The sequence below is a fragment of the Giraffa tippelskirchi genome, chromosome 1, assembly GCF_054371585.1.
Source record: "Giraffa tippelskirchi isolate mGirTip1 chromosome 1, T2T-mGirTip1v1.2.pri, whole genome shotgun sequence".
Classification (NCBI taxonomy): domain Eukaryota; kingdom Metazoa; phylum Chordata; class Mammalia; order Artiodactyla; family Giraffidae; genus Giraffa; species Giraffa tippelskirchi.
The window spans coordinates 142,292,905-142,301,308 of record NC_137275.1 but is presented as its reverse complement, the minus strand read 5'-3'; the positions used below and the strand labels follow the sequence as shown (position 1 = coordinate 142,301,308).

At 38.4% G+C, this 8,404-nt stretch overlaps 1 long non-coding RNA gene across 1 annotated transcript; it reads right to left on the bottom strand.

Moving 5' to 3' along the window:
• Nucleotides 1-4,020: 4,020 nt before the first annotated feature.
• Nucleotides 4,021-7,112, bottom strand: LOC145538073 (uncharacterized). The gene is made up of 2 exons (XR_014076624.1): nt 6,961-7,112; nt 4,021-4,750 (listed from the first exon to the last, which is right to left on the bottom strand). It is a non-coding gene; the product is annotated as an uncharacterized LOC145538073 (long non-coding RNA).
• Between the last annotated feature and the right edge of the window lie 1,292 nt (nt 7,113-8,404).

Below are 8,404 nucleotides of genomic sequence, written 5' to 3'. Positions count from 1 at the left end.
TTTTATTCTGTGCTGAGTTTGGACTATCATTTTTCATGGTCGTGTTATTTTCTTTAAACAATTAGTCAAAACAAATTTTGTTTCACCTAACTTCCATAAAATAGGGATAGTGAAAGACATATTTATATTATTAAAAATAAACTGAATACGATCCTTATACTTTTTTATGAGAACATTTATTGACAATCACAATTTTCATTCTCTTGAACACAAAGTGACATATTCTTGGATTGTGCAAGTGCCATTAGGTATAAGTATATTTATTAAATGCTAAATCAGTTTCTACAATTTTTCAACATTGTCAGTTCAACCCCCATTTTAGGAACTATTACTAAACTTTTCTTAATTTAAAATGTAATTAATAACTCCAGTTGCTACAAATTTTTCACCAGTTGCTAACATACAGAAAGTTACTCTCTGGCTCAGAAATAAATCTATCTTTCTGATCAGTGGCCTTGCTAATCTTTGACTCATTCATATTTGAAGAGTCAAAGGATGGCAGTGGTATCTATAAAGGAGAGTGGTGGTTCTTAACTCCAGCACACACATTGATGATACAATTATGCATGGGCTTGGCATCAATTATTAAATTGTGATAGTGTAATTCTCTGTACTTGTTAACTCTGATTCCATCTCTTGCTCTTCTCTTGAAAGCAAGGATTTTAAAGGGAAAATCTTAAGTCTTCTGTCATTTAAGGAGATAAATCATTCATATACATTACTTGTAATCCATCTCAGATCAAGTCAATCCGAAGGAAATCAACCCTGAATATTCATTGGAAGGACTGATGCTGAAGAGGAAGCTTCAACACTTTGGCCACCTTGGTTGACTCATTAGAAAAGACCCCGATGCTGGGAAACGTTGAAGGCAGGAGGAGAAGGGGACGACAGAAGACGAGATGGTTAGTTGGCATCACTGACTCAGTGGACATGAGTCTGGGCAAGCTCTGGGAGATGGCGAAGGACAAGGAAGCATGGCGTGCTGCAGTCCATGGGGTCACAAAGTGTCGGACATGACTGAGCGACTGAACAACAACAAAAAGTTAAGTACCACAGAAGTAGATAGAGAGCTATCTAATACAAAACTCAGATCATTGTTGGTCTTATCCTAAGGAAAAAAGTCAGTTTACTCTCTCTACCTAACACCTGGTGACATCTTCCTCTTTGTATAGGTCTGGGGTCTAGTTGAGTGGTGAGATGGGGCAGCTCAAGATATGTAAGAGAGGAGTATGGGAGGGGCTGCTCTAAAGTGCTTTGCAGTAAAGATAAAGAACTGGGTCCACTCCCAGGCTTACTATTAATAGTAAGTGTGCCCCATAGACTAATAGCATCAACATCACCTGGGAATTTGCAGAATCCTGGATCCCATCCCCAGATCTACTGAACCAGACAATACATTTTAAGAAGATCCCCAGATGATGTGTGTGCACAGTCATATTTGGGAAATGCTGGGCTACAGAAATTCTGGAGTTAATACAAATATTTCCAATCCTGTGGTTTTGGTTCCCTGGCTTTTCTTACAAGAGAAAGGCAGAAGTCTTCAGGCCATTAATACTCCAGGAATTTTTATTAAGGTCTCAAATAGGAAACAAGATTCTTGGGGCAAGGATTTTAGAGCAACATTAAAAACTGAGCCATTGGAATCACAGATTAATAAAGACATGAAGTTATCTTGAGAAATTATGTCACATTTGCCCTTCTTTCTGGACATATTTTTGTGTGTTTGTTTTTCAAAGTCTTCAGGACTACATCAAAGCCTCCAAGTCAGGTCTATGAGTGAGTTTCAGGGACTAACAAATGCACTGAATATAAAATGAGACTGTATATTTCTATTTTTCTAAAAGAGAGTTCTCAGTGTTCACCAAATTCTCAAAGGAGCTGCCCCTAATTGTTTAAGAATCATTGGTACATCTTATTTCCCTCTAAATCTTATTTCATTGTGTCATTCCTCAGAAGTTAAGTTTTTTTTTAAAAAAATATCAACTTGAAACATTGCTTATTTTAACTTTCATTCCTTTTATTTCATTATGGACAGCATATTGTCAGTACCATAAAAAAAACCTCAGCATCAGTGCTTTGTATTTTAATCAGTAGTCTAGGCAAAATATTTTCAATGATGAAACTCTTTCTAAATTGTTAAATATTTAAGGGTCAATTTAAAGATTCTGAAAAAGCTGTCCCTTTGTGTGTGTGTGTGTGTGTGTGTGTGTGTGTGTGTGTCTCCCAATAGTAACAGGGCATACATTGATGAGTTCCAAGTACCACCCTAAATTCTAGCCCATTCTCTCCTTATTCAAAAGGAAGTGGATTGGTTATTTCAAAGACTGTATTTATCAGAGAAAAGGAGAAAAGTAAAGAAATGATGAACTCTGTTTAGAACCATTCGGAACAATGTAAGTGATGGTAGGCTGCTTTTATTAGGAAAAGAAAGTATTAATAGTACATCTTGCTTAAAATAAAGAACTCTTGTCAATTTAGCACCCTAAATTAGAATTATTTTAGAGTAATACAAAATATGTCTTAGTCATCCCATTATTCTAGCATTGTAGTGGGTGCAGTGGAAAATGTTTTTAGGCTTTGGAATGAAGCACAACTCCTGTTTTATTTCTCACTCCACCTCTTACCTGGGATAAATCCCCAATTTCTTTGTTCTTCAGTTTGCACGCCAGTAAAAATGGCAAAAACCCTGTAATACCTACCTGTTAGGATTGTTGTAAAATTTAAACAAACTGATATATATGAATTGACTGGTAGAGTGGAGGGCACACCATCTCTTTTTCTGAGGCGAGGATGGGGGGAGACACATACACACACACACACACACAGACACACACACACCCCATTTCCCTTCAGCGTTTGTAATGGCGCTGCTGCACACCTAGTGTATTTGGTATGTATGGAACATATCAAAGACGTTTGGATGTCTTTGGGCAATTGGTTTTAAGGCTGAAAAAGCCAGCAATATTTGGAACCACATCAAGGAGTCCAGTCTATTCCCGCTGCCTATCCACTGAATGACTAGTTAATAAGGGCCATGCCAGTGTGCATGTTGGATACAGGCAAAAACAAGTTCACGACCAGGGAAACCTGGCACATTTATTAAATCCCTGTCCAGCCATGCAAAGAGAGCTAGGATCTAAGCAGATGTCCAATTGAGACCCAAATTGTGGGTGTCTATTAGTGTGAAAGGAAAATAAATGCAGATTATCTTTATGGCCACTACTCGCCCTCCATGAAACTATCTGAAATGAGAGTGACCTGTCATAAGGAAGATGTGTCAACACATATCCAACATCCTGAAATAGGAGGCATTAATATTTCCAGGGTGTATTTTAAATTATTTTAGAAGAGGATGCATGAGAGGATCTTCTTATTCCCTTTCTGGCTATTTTATAAATCCCCAATATCTGACCTTTGCACGAATATATTCCTACAGCAAAACTTTATCACCGGGGAAATTTTCCCAGACATGGTCCTAACCTCCCTTCTTTCCTGCTCAGTTGCTTTGTCTCTTGTTTTCCCACAATTAAAAAACAAACCACAACAACTCTGTAAGATCATTTGCTTTGTAGCTCCTCTTCTAGCCTTTCAGGGATAACAGTGGGCCGTATTTGTCTTTGTTTTGCCAGCCTGGCCCATCTCCAAATGCATGGCAGATCCTCTACAAATCCAAAAATGAATACCCTGTGCCAGCATTTGCACTTCTTAAACTTCCTGTCCTACGTTAGATGTTCCATGAAAAAAATCCAGAGTCGGGTTTGAGGAAACTTGGTGTTAAAAAAGTTAATTAAAAAAAATACATGACTTCTCAGAACTTGAATATTCTAACACACATGTACTTACCAAACATTTCTGACCATTGAACTTCCTTTCACTTTTCTGGAGTTTAGCAGGGCAAAGTTTTCAAAACTCAGCTCTGATCCCAACAAAAGTAGTTCACACATTCAGCAGCAGTTCTCTAAGGCTTTCTAAACTAGTGTGTAATACATTTCAACAAAACACCAAAAGATTCACAAGTACCAGATTTTCAACAATATTTGATACAGTGGAATACAAGCACAATGAAACAATTTAGATTCCCCCTGCTTTGGAGTGCACTGTAATAGGATTTCATGTAGGCTGGATATGAATCTGACTAATGCTATTTTACCTAACGTAAGCCAATACCAAGGGCAAAAGAAGGGAAATGTTTGGCACAATATTTTGTCAGACAATGGTGTCAGCATTGCAAATAGTAATCACAGTTTAGACGTGTACCATATACTTTCCAAAGAGCTTTCACTCACCATCCTGGGAAGACAGTCTGAACTGATGGAGTGCCTGTGAGAAAGGTCACTGTGTAAAACAGATTCTTGCAGGTGAATCTTCTTATATTAGGTTTCCTCCTGGTTCTTTTCTATGTCACCCAAGTCTTCTGCCTTCCCTTTGTTTTCAACTTTCCTCCTTTTTCACTCTCATCCTCCTCAGAATCTTCCTCTCATCCTCCTCCTACTTTTCCCATCTTTTTTATTGCATCAGGGCTTTTATTGTTTAGTCGCTCAGTCATGTCCAATTCTTTTGTGACCCCATGGACTATAGCCCACAGACTCCTCCGTCCATGGGATTCTCCAGGCAAGAATACTGAAATGGATTGCCATTTCCTCCTCCAGGGAATCTTCCCAACCCGGAGATAGAAACCGTGTCTCCTGAATTGCAGGCAGATTCTTTATCACTGAGTCACCAGGGAAGCCCATCTGGCTGGTAGATATCACTAAAACAACACATAGAATATTAATTTAATTGAAGATTTATATTAAAGATATATCACAATGCAACATAAGCACTGGCCAACCAGAGCTGAGGGTGACCAGAGGTTTGGAGTGAGGCCTAGAAAGTACCCTACTCCCTGAATACTGAATCCAGGGTCAGGGGATGTCCACAGGTAAGGGGCCAGGGATATAGGAGGGATGCTGGAGGGGTCACAGGATAATAGCTATTTATTGCTAGCTCAGGGGGCTTCCCATATGGCGCTAGTGTTAAAGGACCCGCCTGCAAAAGTCAGAGACATTAAGAGATGTGGGCTTGATCCCAGGGTTGGGAAGATCCCCTAGAGGAGGGCATGGCAGCCCACTCCAGTATTCTTGCCTGGAGAATCCATGGACACAGGAGCCAGGTGGGCTACAGTCCATGGGGTCACAAAGAATTGGACACGACTGAACCAACTTAGCACACACACACACCACTGCTAGTTCAGAGCTGTATCCATGTTTAATAAACCTGGTCATACCAGCACATACCAGATGCATGTCAATTCTACATTCAGTCACTTTTTTCTGAGTGCCTACCCATGCCAGGCATTTTGTTAGACCTTGAAGATAGGGTCAGGAACAAGATTATTTATTCTAGTATCAGATTCCCTAACAAAGTGATCAAGAAGCAAATTAAAATGAAGTTATGATTATTTATATTTACCTAACATAAACCACCCCAATCTATAATTAGATTTGGGGCAAAAAGGGGAAATAAAGGAAAAGGAGGTTAAACTTGGGAGTAGAAGAAGAACAAAATTACACTTAAGAGGACAAATAGCCATCCTGTGACATCATTTGAAGACATTGCTTCACTTTTGGAAACATCTTTGCTTAAAACCTTTTTCTTAACAATTTTTCACTGCTTATTCAATTTACATAACCATGGAAATTGTGGGTGAACATGATTGCTGAACATGTCTTTAATTTAAAAAGAAAAACAATAATACACTTGAGTGTCTACCGTTCTTAATTGGAGTATAAAAAAATATTGAATTTGTTGTATCCTATTTGCTCTGAAGTTATAAAAGTGTGGTTATTGCTTATATAAAACATAATACTTTAAAACTCTGTTTTTATCATCTGAAATATACATTGATACTTTATCTCACTATCTCTTTGGCTTATTTGAAGAAGAAAAACTAATCACAGAGCTCCTTCTTCTAGGCAGAGTTCAAGATCCACTCATTTGTGACCTTCACAATAACCTTATAAAACTATAATCCTAATTTTAATGAGAAAACTGAGGCTCAACCAGGTTATGCAGCTTGACTAAGATGACACTGGGGAAAAGTAAGCATTCTAACTGATAAATCTCGTAATTTTAAGAAATTACTGATAAGTTCAAATTTTCTAACAAATTAATCATGTTGCCTTAAAGTCTGTGAAATCAATACTCAGTATCATCTTGTGTGTTAGTCGCCCAGTCGTGTCCAACTCTGCGACCCCATGGACTGTAGCCCGCCAGGCTCCTCTGTCCATGAAATTCTCCAGGCAAGAATACTGGAGTGGGTTGCCAGTTCCTGCAGTATCATCTTACATTATCACTAATTGAACAAATCACCGTAAAAAAAAAATTGAGATGCAATATACACATAAACAATTCACTGTATCTTTATTATGTTACAAGACACTGTTCACCTGAATTGATTTTAGAGTTGAAATGGGTCCTAATATGTATGAAACAAATGTCAAAGCTTCTTAAAAATATAATCCATTATATACGGCATATCTAACATCAGAATAAACTTTCCTTTTCATTCAAAACAATACATCCCCAGAAGAATGTATGTTTAGCCCCAACACAAGATTCTATCTCATTTGTCTGCTTTTACTTTCTCTTAAGAACTAGTGCTACGTTCTTCCCTCGTGGTCTAGTGACTAAGACTTCGTGCTATGTTGCCCTAAAGGTCCGGGAGCGAGCATCGAGAATGAAAACAGAACACGAAATCTGGTGCAATGGGTCATGGGACCTGCAGCCTCTATTGGACTGAGGTGCAGAGTCCACTCTGAGTCCAGCTTTTATTTCTAACTGCAGACTACAAAACTTTCTTTGATCTTTTTTCCCAAGACACTACACTGACATAGTCCAGATCTCCTTGTTTTTACCCCAGGCCTTCCCTTCTGGGATAGTCTCAGGAACAATCAGCAAATGCGTAGGCAGTGTTCGTACCTAATGCCGACCCGGTGTTCCAAGGTCCATGCCCCGTCATACTCCCTTCTGGGTCTGGCCTTGGGGTCTGTAATAAGGCTGTTATTCTAAGAAAAACATGAAAAATAATCATCAACATAGTTTCTTGATGTATGCTGTTTTTCCAGGTGCTAGTTCTATGAAATTTCTCAAGGCTGTGAAAGTACATTATTAGAAATTCCCACTACAGCACTCCCAATGCAGGGGGCTTGGGTTCAATCCCTAGTCAGGGAACGAGATCTCACATGACAAATCAAGAGTTCAGATGCTGTAACTAAAGATCCCACATGCCCAAATGAAGAGTGAAGAAGATGCATGATGCAACTAAGACCTGGTGCAGCCAAATAAATAAATTAATATTTCTTTAAAATAATAATATAAAAAGCCCTAGGGCTAAACCTCTAGCTGTGTATATGAGTATTCGCTCTTAGGTTTAAAAGTGGACTGTCCTTGCGTGGCAGGTTTATCCTCTGCTTTCAGAGGCTGTTTTTATACCCTTTTCCCCATACAGATTACTTTAATCACTTTTGACAAATTCCTTAAACAGAATGGGAAACTTGACATAAAAAGAATAGGAAATAAAAGCAGAGCATAGAGGAAAAATAGAAAATAAAAATTTTTATGAGAAAACTACAAAAATGAAATTATGTGTATGTAGGTATGCTGACACACCATTTATATAGCAAGCATATAGTTTTCACTGTGGTTTAAAAGGATAGATCTAAGAAGATAAGAGGAGGGAATAACAGGGACAGCAAGACAATTGATATTTATAATACAACAAAGGGTATGGGCTTGGTCTCTGAATTCCAGAATGCATGCAACTTGAGTAAGGACAAAATAAAAAAAGGCCATTTGTGGATAAAATCAGTGTGAAAATAGCAATATGTAAAAGTCATATTGTTGCTGTTTTAGTCACTAAGTCGTGTCCGACTCTTTTGCAACCCCATGGACTATAGCACACCAGTCTCCTCTATCTATGGGATTCTCCTGGCAAGAATATTGAAGTTGGTTGCCATTTTCTTCTCTAGGGGATCTTCCTCACTCGGTCATCAAACTTGTGTCTCCTGCATTGACAGGGGAATTTTTTATCGCTGAGCCACCAGGGAAGCTCTACTACCAGTTTTCAAAGCTATAGAGTGATTTATAATTTATTGTCTTTTCAGGGCTTCTCTCGTGGCTCAGAGGGTAAAGCATCTGCCTGCAATGTGGGAGATCTGGGTTTAATCCTGGGTTGTTCAAATGTTAAATGCCACAGAGGTGTCATTTTGACAACTGAACATTTTTGGTACTATGCATGGCCATAAATGCTTGTTAATGAGTTCTAGCTAACAGAATGCTGAATAAATGAACTTTACTGAGTATTAGGGTGTATCAGGTTTTATTCTAGTTTTTAAGCTGGGTAGAAAGGTATATTTCTTTGCAC